Raw genomic sequence first — 13,510 nt, 5'->3', positions numbered from 1 at the left:
CTGGAATTCAATATGTAGTCTCAGAGTAGCCTCAAACTTATGGCAATCCTCCTACCTCTGCCTCCTTCCTTAGTGCTGTGATTAAAGGTGTGTGCCACCATGCCCTGCTTACCTCAGCCTCAAGTGTGCTGGTTTTAAAAGCATGTGCTGCCACATCTGGCCCAAAAAGTCATTCTTTGTTGTTGGTTTGGTTTTTCAAGGTAGGGTCTCACTGTTGCCCAGGCTGACCTGGAAATCACTGTTGTAGTCTCAGGGTAATCCTCCTACCTCTGCCTCCCAAGTGCTGGGATTAAAGGCATGTACCACCATGCATATATACATATATATATATATTGGAGGTAAGGTCTTACTCTGTAGCCCAGGATGACCTGGAAATCACTGTTGTAGTCTCAGGGTAATCCTCCTACCTCTGCCTCCCAAGTGCTGGGATTAAAGGCATGTACCACCATGCATATATACATATATATATATATTAGAGGTAAGGTCTTACTCTGTAGCCCAGGCTGACCTGGAATTCACCATTAGTGTCAGGGTGGCCTCAAACTCACGATGATCCTCCTACCTCTGCCTCCCAAGTGCTGGGATTAGATTAAAGGCGTGCACCACCACGCCCAGCTCCAATATATATATATATGTATATGAATGTGTATATATATATATATGTATTTTTTTTATTTTTTTTAATTTATTTATTTTTTGAGAGCGACAGACACAGAGAGAAAGACAGATAGAGGGAGAGAGGGAATGGGCGTGCCAGGGCTTCCAGCCTCTGCAAACGAACTCCAGACGCGTGCACCCCCTTGTGCATCTGGCTAACATGGGACCTGGGGAACCGAGCCTCGAACCAGGGTCCTTAGGCTTCACAGGCAAGCGCTTAACCGCTAAGCCATCTCTCCAGCCCCTGTATTTTTTTTTTTTTTGAGGTAGGTTCTCATCCTAGCCGACCTGGAATTCACTATGGAGTCTCAGGGTAGCCTTGAACTCACACCAGTCCTCTTACCTCTGCCTCCCCAGTGCTGGGATTAAATGTGCCATCATGCCCAACTTGGGTATGGAGAGTTTTAAGAGAAAAATGGTTAAATCTGGCTTTGATTACAAGGATGATTGCTAATTTTCCAACATTCCTAACTTTTAGTTAGAAATGTATTCTCACAGTTAGTAGGGTAAGACACAGTTAGCTATATTCTCTGTTTCAGCTAGGTATGACAACATTCTGGTTGGGAGGAAGCAAAGTGAAATGATGGTGGTAACACTCAGGTCATTCCCTTAATGGGAAGCTGATTGCCCTTTGCTTCCTCCTGTTGGACATACTGGAGGTGAGTCAGCTTTGACCCTGAATAGAACACCATGGGGGATGGTAGAATAACAAGAAGGCAGAAATGAGTCCCAGGAAGACCTTTGAGAACAGGGCAACTGACTAGCTCTGCAGGGTCTAACATACTTTTACCTGGGAGAGAAAAATCTCTTTACCTTGGTTAGGGCACAGATATTTATGTCTCTATCTAGTCAATATCCTAATTAATTAAAAAAAATAATAAGGCTGAAGAGATGGCTTAGAGGCTAAGGATTCATGTTCAACTCTCCAGGTCCCATGTAAGTCAGACACACAAGGTGATGCAACTGCACATGCTTGCGCATGCGTACAAGGTGGTGTACTCATCTGGAGTTTGATTGCAGTGTCGGAGGCCTTGGGACACCAATTCTTTCTCTCCCTCTCTCTTAAAAATAAATAAATAAAAGGGAGTGAAAACATGAAACCTACTAAGAAAGCCAACTTTCTTTTTCTTACTATTTCTCCTCCTTTTTCTACCTTTCTTCTAACCCTCATTTTCCAGTCATCATATCATAATTAAGAGGAAATGGAGGTAAGAGAAAGAGAGGCTCTTGTATTCTTTTGGTTCTAGAGTTCAGTATCTGTATACAGAAACATTTCCCCTGGGGAGATGCAAACACATCTTCACACCAAATAGGGCAAAGATGACAGACCAAAGTACAATTACACCAATACCATCTGTGAACCAATGAGTTTATTGGGGGTTCATTTATAGAGCATAAAGAGGGATTCCTACAGGAATGTGGGGTCCCCAAAGCAGCAACTTTGATGGAGCTTCCTATGTCAGAATTACTTCTTAGAAGCCGGGCATGGTGGCACATGCCTTTGATCCCAGCACTTGGAGGCAGAGGTAGGAGGATCACTGTGTGTTTGAGACCACCCTGAGACTACATAGTAAATTCCAGGTTAACCTGGGCTAGAGTGAGACCCTACCTCAAAAAAAAAAAAAAATTACTTCTTGGAAGCCAGGCATGGTGGCACATACCTTTAATCCCATAACTCATGAGGCAGAGGTAGGAGTATCATCATAAATTCTGCCCCAGCCAGCGGGGAGTTGAACAAGGACCTGAAGAGAAGCTAACCTGGGTGAGAAAAGGCAAACAGACACAAGAAGGAGACCATGCTAGATGTTTGTCAAGGCCTCAGAGTCTTTATTTTTTACACAGTGGTTATATAGGGGAAGGAAAAAGTGGGGGAATAAGCTGGCTGATGTGATTTAGGGCTTTGGAATTGTCAGGAAACCTAGAGGGGATGTAATTAGGTGTTCATCTATTCTTGCCTTAATGGCTTAACATCCTGACTGCACCAGGCTTCACATCCTGACCAGAAACTTGCCTTTTGTAAAAGATAAGATTCTGTAAGCAGTCTGCTGACCGACATTCCAGAAGTACCTAACAGAAAGCTGGATGGGCCAGCTTTCTGAGTAATGAGTCAGCTTATGAGCAGGCCCAGACAAAATGGAGAGAATTTTGCTCTATGGCTCCCGACATCTCCCTTCTTTTATACAAAAGAGGGGGAGGCCTGCTATTCAGTGGTGGGCTGCAATGCCTTTGTTTCTTCATCAGCTACTGGCAGCATGGGGGAGTATTCAGCTAAGCATACAATTCCTTGGTAGTTGAATATTAGGTGAGGAAGTAGAAACTTAACTTGCTATATTGCGGTTTCTGTTAACATGGCTGAGATTTGATTCATAGCTCCCAACATCTCCTCCCTTCTTTTATACAAAAAGAGCGGGAGGCCCGCTTTGCAGCAGTGAGCATTAACCAACTGGGGGAGTAGGGACCCGACTCTTCCCGTGGGATGTCTTTTTCCTACAATCTTTGTCCCTTGATAACTTTTGGGGAGAGGAGGCAGGGACTATGTGGCCAGGGAGTGAGGCACAGCCTTAGTGATAATGGTTATGGTACCAACCTCCATGTAAGTCAGGTTTTTCTCCCAGGGAATCCAGAAGCAGTCAGAAAGGGACCTTCCCTTGCGGTGCTTTGCCTCGCACCCATGTTGGTGCCCATATTGCACTTCATTGTGAGATGACATGCATAGGTCTGGATCCTCATGCAGCTCCCATAGAAGGGGTAGCTATTTGGCCATGACAAGTAGACCGCAGTGATAGCAGAGGTGTAGAGGACAGCAGTATAGTAAATGAGTACAGAATGTAAGATCAAGGGAGAGTGACAGCTGCAGGTGGTAGGTCTTCAGTGGCAATGCATCGATCCACCAGCTCCAGTCTGTGATAATGGACCTGTAAAGGCTGCATCTTAATGGCTTCAATCTGTTGACGTACAAAAGACATGATTTTATTTATAATAATGGGTCCAATTGTGAGTAAGAGGATTAAGATAAGTAGAGGTCCTTCCAGCTTTGTCCTGTTAGGAGAAAAGGGAGATTTTCTCAGGGAAGTGTTTCTTCCCTGGATATGTGAGATGTCACTGGAGGATCATCAGCTTGTTTTACAAGTCTCTCTGGCAGCTATCTTGCAGCATTTTCCTTGGTGTCAGACAAGCATACTGATCCTTGGCCCCAAATGAGTACTGGGTCTGGGCCATTCCATTTTAAGGTTAAAGGATCTTTCCACATAGCTTTGGCAAAGGTATTTTTTGTATTTGTGTGCCAAAAGCAATTAGCAGCTGAATTTCCCTAAGTATCAAGGGTTAAAAAGTTTAGGACAAACAGGCATGATGAAGGATATTTCTTGGAGAGCATTTTATGGGATATAAATCCCCCATTTTTAACTTTTGGAGAGTAAATGGACCCAGAAGAGGGGCCCCTTCTGCCAGAACACCCCGGTGGGTGTAAAGTCAGTGGCACAAATGACCAGGAGAAGAGGCTTTTTATAAGACATTAAAGTGACCCTTTGGCTCAGAATTGCAGCCTCTACTATCTTCAGGGCCTCTAAAATTTACCACAGGTAACTAAATGCAAAAGGCTGACGATCCTCAGGGTGTAAGGGAATTGTAAAAAAGCAATCTTTTAGGTCAATAATGATTTTACAATATCCTGCAGGAATTGCTACTGGAGTAGGGAGGCCTGGTTGTAGGGCCCCCATAGGTATCATGGCCTTATGGCCTTATTAATTTCTCTAAGGTCCTGGAGCAATGTCCATTTTCCAGACTTTTTCATTATAACAAAGGAGTATTCTAAGGAGAGGTGGTAGGTTCAATATGGCCTGCAGCAAGTTGTCCCTGTACTAACATCGTGGCTGTAGCTAATTTCAGAAGTTAAGGGCCACTTACACATTTAAGGTATTTTTCTTTTTAATCTTTGGATACACATTTCTCTCTGAGTGTTTAAGACCATGCACATAGCCAAAAGTTAATTAAGGATTAATTTTAGAGGTCATTAATGGCTCTCCAAAGAGACTTTAGGGACACAGGAGTAGCCCCATAGTTTACTGGTGTCTTGCCTGTTAGGATGAGTCAGGGCCATGCTGGCCAAGTAATTTTCCCTTCTTTGGGAAGTCAGGAGGGCTGATTGTTCCTCAATTGTGACTCTCCTGTTTTAGACTGTACACCAATTTTGTTTGGGTCTCCATATCCTCCCTGCTCAGGAAGACAGGTGACTTACCAGGGGGCCAGTGTAGAAGTGTCCCATCATTTCCAGTGGCCTCATGACATGGGAGCACAGGCCAAAATATTTTACTTTTTACTCCAATGATTCCAATTGGCTTTGGCTTTTACATAGGTGATTAACACAATCAGAAAGGAAGTTACACCAGCCTGGATGTATGTACATATAGAGCACATTTGATTACTGAAATATACTTAGTTAAAGAATGGCACAAGGGCTTCTAAAATCATTTTGTCCTATCTTTAAAATTTTTGTTGTACTGTGGCAGCATAAGCCATATATCTGAGGCATAGGAAGTAGGCACATCTCACATTTTAAATATCTAACATTTATAAATATAGGCAGAACTTATTACGAGTCTTGAAAACAGTACCAATTGATTTATAAACTTAACTAATTTAACCTAGAAATTGTTAGAAAAGGACAAGTAAGACAGCATTGGAAACAGAACCATGGAGCTTGAATTTATATATATATATATACATATATATATATATATATATTTTTTATATATAATATATATATATATATATATTTTTTTTTTTTTTCAGACGAGGACCATTGTTTGAGCATGAGGCTGTACCCTAAAGTAGGGAATATGTCTTAAGAGTTAATTTTGTTATAAGCACTGGAATTAAGATGCAAAAATTGAGACAGTTACTTTACATACAATAGAGTAGAATCTGGTCTTTTCTGAGCCAAAATAGTTAACTAAATATTAATATAACCCTTGAAAATTTTTTTGAAAGAAAAAATATTATTTTACAACCAATGATTTTGGCTTAAACTTGATTGTTATTGATTTTATGTACCACAGAAATTTTTATAAACATAAAACAATTTTATGTTTTACCCATGACTTAAATTTGATAAAACTTAAGCAAGCTATCCCAACATAGTTTAGCCTGAAAATTAGTTTTTTTTTTTTTTTTTTTTTGGTTCTTAAAGATTTTAAACAGTTTAAAAACCTTTAACTTTAGGCATGGTGTTTAGGTTTAGCCTGAAAATTTCTTTCTTTCTTTCTTTCTTTTTTTTTACATCCTCACGCCTTTATTTATATACTTTAACATTCTGGTCTAAGTACCACTCAAAAGGCACTTTTAACAAGTAATCATTGAAAAATTTCTTCCCAGTTCCTTCAATCAATTTATCTCACCCCATCATTAATTTTCTTTCTTTTCTTTCTTTTTTTTTTATTCCCCCGAGGGGGTGTACTGTTCTTAGAGGTTCTGCAATACCAGGTCGATGCGTGGAGTGGATGGAGAAAGCTCCTATTCCAACTCTGAGCTCCAAAAATTCATTTAATATATTGTCCTCAGATAGAGGACGTATCAGATATTAACTGATAAGAACAGATACTACACTTGATCTTAGCCAAAAGGCCAAGAAGCAATTAATTATCTTTCTTATAAGGCTATTAAAAAATTACACCAAATTGATTAATCATATTACTAACAAGAAAGTAATCTTAATACAATTTTATGTCATTAATACCAATAACACACTGGGAAATGATTTTATTAGAAGTAACTAAGGCAAATTGTGTTGTTATCTTGAGGCAGGCTGGCTTAGAAGTCAGATCAGTTGCCTCCTCATTTTAAGTAACAGGACATTACAATCTTTTTTTTTTAAATATCTGACAAATTATAAGTTACCTCTTTAGAGGAAGTTTTGTTGTTTTTAATAATCCTCTATGTAAGGTGAACTTGACCCAGAACAAATATCTGGCAAATTCACTCCTTTAAGACATTTTACTTTTCCTTTTTAATTTCTATGCTTAGGTCTTTGATTTCCTTGAAATCGTTCTCTAGAAGAGAAAGGGGTGTCACCTGTGTCCCTCTTATCTCTTTAGTCACAAACAGTGACAAATACGACATGACAAGCAAGCACAATGAGCACACATAAACACATATAAAAAGAACAAATCCTCCTGATAAAATCAAAAAATTTGCTTACAGAACTTGAAGCAATCTCAATTCCTTGTGCTTTTAAAATATCTTTTACTATGGCAATTAGCTCCTTTTTTACTCTTTGCTAAATCTTTTTTTTTTTTTTCTTAACCCGTGTTTCTTGTGTCTTGAGAGAAGTTTTAAGCCCTTCAACAATTTATGCTTACTTAGAGTCTGTCCCATGATAGAAAAGGAAAGAGGAGAAATGGCAAGACCAGAGTGTAATGTTCCTGGTCAGAGAACCAGCATAGGGAATGCCCTGATGGGCTTGACGTGAGCCTGTCCACAATTTTAAGAACTGGCAGCCGCTCTAAGAGCACTTACTGGCTGTTGTGTAACCAGGTTGGTTGGTAGGAAGAGAGGCTAGATAGGAGGTCTTTGCCAATGCCCAAATGGGCTGTCAGGATTCACACAGGGAGCTAGGGGCCTTCAGCCAATGCCAGAGGGTAGCCCTGGCCAAGAGGCTTCAGTTGCCCTGTCGCTATGTTGCAATTCCACACAATGGCGCCAACCGAAAGTAAAAGGAGGAAAAGAAGTGCAAAAAGAAAACCCACATTCTTGTGCCTTGCAAATCTGACTAAATAGTCTTTAAATGGTTTGCCTAGAAGTCTGTGTCGCTTGTCTTACCTTAGCGGGTCTGTATCACAGGCGGGTTTCTTATGTGGTGACCATGGAGCAGATCTGTTTTACAGGTGTATTGCCTGTAGTGATCTATGCGGATCTTCACTCACCCTGGTGGGGTGGCGATCCAATGGTGAGGACAGCCATCCACTCGAACGACGCCCAGGTCACACTTCGTACCTTGGGCACCCACATCAGGTGCCACTTGTCCCAGCCAGTGGGGAGTTGAACAAGGACCCGAGGAGAAGCTAACCTGGGTGAGAAAAGGCAAACAGACACAAGAAGGAGACCATGCTAGATGTTTGTCAAGCCCTCAGTGTCTTTATTTTTTACACAGTGGTTATATAGGGGAAGGAAAAAGGGGGGGGAGAATAAGCTGGCTGACATGATTTAGGGCTTTGGAATTGTCAGGAAACCTAGAGGGGATGTAATTAGGTGTTCGTCTAATCTTGCCTTAATGGCTTAACATCCTGACTGCACCAGGCTTCACATCCTGACCATAAACTGGCGTTTTGCAAAAGATAAGATTCTGTAAGCAGTCTGCTGACCGACGTTCCAGAAGTACCTAACAGAAAGCTGGATGGACCAGCTTTCTGAGTAATGAGTCAGCTTATGAGCAGGCCCAGGCAAAATGGAGAGGATTTTGCTCTATGGCTCCCGACAGAGTTCAAGGCCACCCTGTGACTACATAGGGAATTCCAGGTCAGCCTGGGCTACAGTAAGACCCTACCTTGTAAAACAAAAACCAACAAAGAAAAAATTACTCCTCCAATATTCCTCCTTCAGCCTCAGGATGAGGGCTTACTTACAGAGCATCAGGACCCCAGAGTAGCTACACCACTGAGAAGTCTCATCCCACCCTGAATGATGACTTCCTTTTCCTGTGGCCCCTTCTAATAGCTCCTTGTCCCTGTCCAGGAGTATTGAGACCACAGAGCGGCACTTTAGTGGGGTTCACTACACCAGGGTTACCCCTATAGATGCTCCTCCCTCAGCCTCAGGATGAGCACTTCCTTATAGAACTCAAGACTCCAAAGAAACCGCTTAGATGGAGCTCATTGGTCCTCGATATTTTGCCCTCTATATCTTCCTCTGAGGCCCCAAGGCCTTGTGCATTATTGTGTACAGCTGGCACAGGAGGCGCCTCCATCTCAGATCACAGGTGGAGATCTGATAATTCTCTTAACTCTCTCATGAGTTGACCCAGCTGCTCCCCCTGCCCAGGTAGGGTTTCATTCTAGCTCAGACTGACCTGGAATTCACTGTGTAGTTGCAGGGTAGCCTCAAACTCATAGTGATCCTCCTACCTCTGCCTCCCAAGTGCTGAAATTAAAGGTGTGCACCACCACGCCCAGCCTCAGCTGCTTTAATTTATATGTGTGCGTGTATATCTATCTATCTATCATCTATCTATCTATCTATCTATCTATCTATCTATCTATCTATCTATCTATCTATCTATCTTATTTGAGAGCGAGAGAGAGAATGGGCACACCAGAGCCTCCAGCCACTGCAAATGAACTCCAGATGCATGTGCCCCCTTGTGCATATGGTTTACATGGGTTCTGGAGAATCAATCCAGGATCCTTTGGCATTGCAGGCAAATGCCTTAACCACTAAGCCATCTCTCTAGGCCCCAGCTGCTTTTGATAAATGCTGGAAATAGGACTGGAGAGATGGCTTAGTGGTTAAGTTGGTTGCCTGCAAAGCCAAAAGGCCCAGGTTTGATTCCCCAAGACCCACATAAGCCAGCTGAACAAAGTGGTACATGCATCTGGAGTTTGTTTGCAGTGGCTAAAGGCCCTGGCATGCCCATTCTCTAAGTGCCTCTCTCTCTTTCTCAAATAAATAAATAAAAGCTGGAGCCGGGGTGGTGGCACATGCCTTTAATCCCAGCCCTTGGGAGGCAGAGGTAGGAAGATCACTGTGAGTTCGAGGCCACCCTAAGACTACATTGTGAATTCCAGGTCAGCCTTGGCTAGAGTGAGATGCTACATCAAAAAAAACCCAACCCCCCCCTCAAAACAATAAATAAATAAATAAAGCTGGAAATAGTTGTTTACACCTTTCAACGTGGAGGAAATTTGCTATACAACAGATATCTTCTACCTAAAAGTTATATATAAAAGCGAGGGACTGCAGAGATGTCACAGTATGTAATGCACTTGCTGTATAAACATGAGGACCTGAGTTCAGATCCTCAGCACCGATGTAAGTGCTTTGATTACAACTCTTAGCCACTATATCCTGTTTTTTCTTTTTCAAGGTAGGTCTTGTTCTAATCCAGGATGACCTGGAATTCACTTTGTAATTTCAGGCTGTCCTTAAACAGTAATCCTCCTACCTCAGCCTCCCAAGTGATTGGATTCAAAGCATGTGCCACCATGCTGGCCTGGTTTGTTTGTTGTTGTTAATTTATTATTTTTTTTTTAAATTTTTTTTGGTTTATTTTTATTTATTTGACAGTGACAGACAGAGAGAGGAAGAGGCAGATAGAGAGACAGAGAGAATGGGCACGCCAGGGCCTCTAGCCACTGCAAAGGAACTCCAGACACATGCGCCCCCCTGTGCATCTGGCTAATGTGGGTCCTGGAGAACTGAGCCTCGAACTGCGGTCCTTAGGTTTCACAGGCAAGTGCTTAACTGCTAAGCCATCTCTCCAGCTCTATTGTTATTTTTTGTTTAAGAGAGAGGGAGGGAGACACAATGGGCGCACCAGGGCCTCTACCCATGGCAAACAAACTCTAGACACATGCACCACCTGTGTGTCTGGCTTGTATGGGATCTGGGGAATTGAATCTGGGTACTTAGGCTTTGCTGGTAGGTACCTTAATTGCTAAGCCATCTCTCCAGCCCCCCCTTTTTTTTTGAGGTAGGGTCTTGCTCTAGCCCAGACTACTTGGAATTCACTATGTAGTCTCAGGCTGGCTTGGAACTCATGGCAATCCTCCTACCTTGGCCTCCTGTGAATGTTGGGATTAAAGGCAGGCACTACTATATTCAACTGGTTTGTTTTTTGTTTAAAACCAAGTCTCACTATCTGGCCCAGTCTGGCCTTGAACTCATTCATGGTTTTTAATTTTTATTTATTTGTAAGTAAAGAGAGAGGGAATGGGCAAACCCGGACTTCCAGCTTCCGCAAATGAACTCCAGATGCATGCACCACTTTGTGCATCTGGCTTTATGTGTGTACTGGGGAACCAAACCCAGATTGTCAAGCTTTGCAGGCAAGCACCTTAACTGCTGAGATGTCTCTCTAGCCCCCAACTCATTTATGATTCTTTTTATTTTTGTTTGTTTGTTTGTTTGTTTTTCAAGGTATGGTCTCACTCTAGCCCAGGCTGACCTGGAATTCACTGTGTAGTCTCAGAGTGGCCTCGAACTCATGGCGATCCTCCTACCTCTGCCTCCCAAGTGCTGGGATTGAAGGTGTGTGCTACCAGGCCTGGCTTCATTTATGTTTCTTATGCCTTAGCCTCCTATGTGCTGAGAGTACAGGCATGTGCCACTACACTCAGCTGCTTTTGTCTTTAATATGCCATGCCCCAGGGTCTCAGAAGCACTCCCACAGTGGGTGAAATAATCACATTGGAGACTTCTCACCATCAGGGCTTACCGTCTGTGTCAGTTCATACTCTTAGATCCTTCAGGTCTTTCTGCTCTGGTTATTACATTTGTATGAACTAAAATCCCAAATCCTTTTCCAGCTTTTCTTCAGAGCTCTCATTTGCACTTTACTAGCAATGATAGTTAATTAGCTCCACTTAGGATAGAGACCTACAGGGAATCTTGGTAACATGTGCTTTGCTTGTTTCAGGAAACCAGTGCAAATAAACAGGAGTTGCTGTTACTAAGCAAGTATAACACAATTCAATTTGTAAAGGGTTTAATATAACTTCTTACTGTTTATTTTTCTTGGCAAGACCAAACCGAAGTTAATGGTTTTGATCATGGATCCCTCCCCTCCCCCTACCCCATTGACAGGTCTCCTGCAGTATAGTGCATTATGATGAAATGGCGACAAGGATTGAATTGGAGGAACAGGAGCAGGATAGACTTGAACTGGTAGCATTTTAATTTATAACTATAGACCAGGCATGGTAGCACATGCCTGTAGTTCCAGCTATTTGGGAAGCTGAGATAGGAGGATAAAGTTCAGGAGTTCAAGGCCACCATGGACAGCATAGTGAGCCCTCCTCCCCACATCCTTTTTCCCATCAAAGAAAGAAAATAAGGGAAAGAGGGGAGACAGAGAAAGGGAAGTAATGTGCTTTATAGAGTATTTAAAATCATCTTTTAAAGAGTAGAGCTGGGCACAAAATGTCTTTTGCTGGGTGTGGTGGCACACACCTTTAATGGCAGCACTCAGGAGACAGAGGTAGGAAGCTGTGAGTTCCAGAGCAGCCTGGGACTACAGAGTGAGTTCCAGGTCAGCTGTGCTAGAATGAAACTCTACCTTGAAAAAAAAAAACAACAACAAAACCCCACACAAGTAAATAATAAAGAAAATGCTGGGGCTTGTGCACAGCTGAGTGATAGAATGATTTTTCCTAGCATGTGCAAAACCTTAAGTTTGATTCCCCAGGCCCTCCAAAAATAAGCAATTGCTAACGTTCAGACTTCGGAATAAGAGGTGCATTTCGGAAGGATTCCTGGGATGTCAAGATGAAGTACAACTTCCAGAATGAGCCTGCACCAGTAACCCCGAGTACTCTCCTCTGATATGAACCCCTTAGGACAGAAGGATCTCAGCCCCACTCAACCTGAGCCTAGAGATTCTAAGGATTCCAGATTCTTGTCCATGGGCTCCTGGATCTTCCAGAGCATTGTGAGGCAAGACAGAACCAGTAGAACAGGCTCAAAAAAGGAAACTGATAATACTTCTGACTTATCACAATGTGTATGCCTTGATCTAGAAAGATGGGGTTGCCTTTCCCAAGGTGGTAGTAGGGGTTAATTGCGGTGCTGATTTGGGATGGTGGAGTACCGTGTTTCAATCTGGACAGCAAATCCAAATCTTCCTGTAGACAGACCTTCAGATGGAACAACACAGTTCCCTGGAGGTACGAGGCCTGAAGCTTGAAGGGATCAACAGGTAACTGGGCACCAAAGGCTGAGGACAGTCTCAAATAAGACTAGCATGCTTCCTTCAAAGTTTTCTTTGCCTGAGGAAAGTGGAAGCAGGCGCTGAAAAATACCTTCAGGATCTTCAAGAATTTGAGACAAGGGTGATAATGAAGCTCTGTCATCCTTGTTTTGGTAACCAATGCCAGTCCAAACTGGGCTGACAGGCTAAAAATGACCACCTTCTTTCCAGTGGCTCACAATTTCCCCCAACTTTCTTTAATGGAAATATATAATCTGGGCTCCAAGCGAGAGGCAGGCAGCGTCATGAATTATAGCGTGCGACCTATTTCTCCCGAAGCACACACAGAAGGCAGTGTGGCTTTGAGGGCGGGTCATAAGGATCGCAAAGGGAGTAACGTCGCACGGTAGGAAGGTGACTTGCGGCTCAGTCAGGAGTCCGGACTGGGAGCAGGCTGAGAAGGGAAAGAGGAGAGGACAGTGGAGTCCGAGGGTTCCCCAGAGGCGCACGGGGTGGCCTGGGCTGGCCGTGGTCAGCTTGAGCTGGGACAGTCTGTCCGTGTTGTTGCGACTTCCGGGTCGGATTCCATCCAGGTTCCTGGGAGGTTCTGCCTCCCCCACAGTGATCAATCATAAATTCCCGGTCACAGTTTGTATTAGGCTTGGACGAACGTACGGGGATAAACGTGAGGTAAACAGTTTGCAAGGGTGAGGATTCCTTTCCCAGCAGGACGGCTCCCATTCACTTCCGGGTATCAGCGCCCGGGCGGGCCTGAGGTCAGAGGTCGGAGGCTACAAGTCCGATGTGGCTGCAGCCCCACAGCTTTGTCGCAAAGCTAAGCCACCATTGGAATGGGGGTGGGCGGCAGTTGCGCAACAGACCCGAACCTGTGGCTAAATCCCGCCCCTCTCATCTGGGCGGCGTCTCCGTAGCGCCGCGCCGCCGCCGCGGAATGCG

The 13,510-nt window shown here is 43.4% G+C and overlaps 1 long non-coding RNA gene and 1 other non-coding gene across 2 annotated transcripts; both read right to left on the bottom strand.

Moving 5' to 3' along the window:
• Nucleotides 1–3,546: 3,546 nt before the first annotated feature.
• Nucleotides 3,547–13,434, bottom strand: LOC123453658. Its single transcript, XR_006632914.1, has 3 exons — nt 12,455–13,434; nt 7,474–7,720; nt 3,547–3,602 (listed from the first exon to the last, which is right to left on the bottom strand). It is a non-coding gene; the product is annotated as an uncharacterized LOC123453658 (long non-coding RNA).
• On the bottom strand, nt 6,102–6,291 carry LOC123458014. Its single transcript, XR_006635349.1, has one exon. It is a non-coding gene; the product is annotated as a U2 spliceosomal RNA (small nuclear RNA).
• Nucleotides 13,435–13,510: the final 76 nt, after the last annotated feature.

Source organism: Jaculus jaculus, chromosome 1 (assembly GCF_020740685.1).
Source record: "Jaculus jaculus isolate mJacJac1 chromosome 1, mJacJac1.mat.Y.cur, whole genome shotgun sequence".
Taxonomy (NCBI): domain Eukaryota; kingdom Metazoa; phylum Chordata; class Mammalia; order Rodentia; family Dipodidae; genus Jaculus; species Jaculus jaculus.
This window is presented reverse-complemented; position numbering and strand designations above follow the sequence as displayed.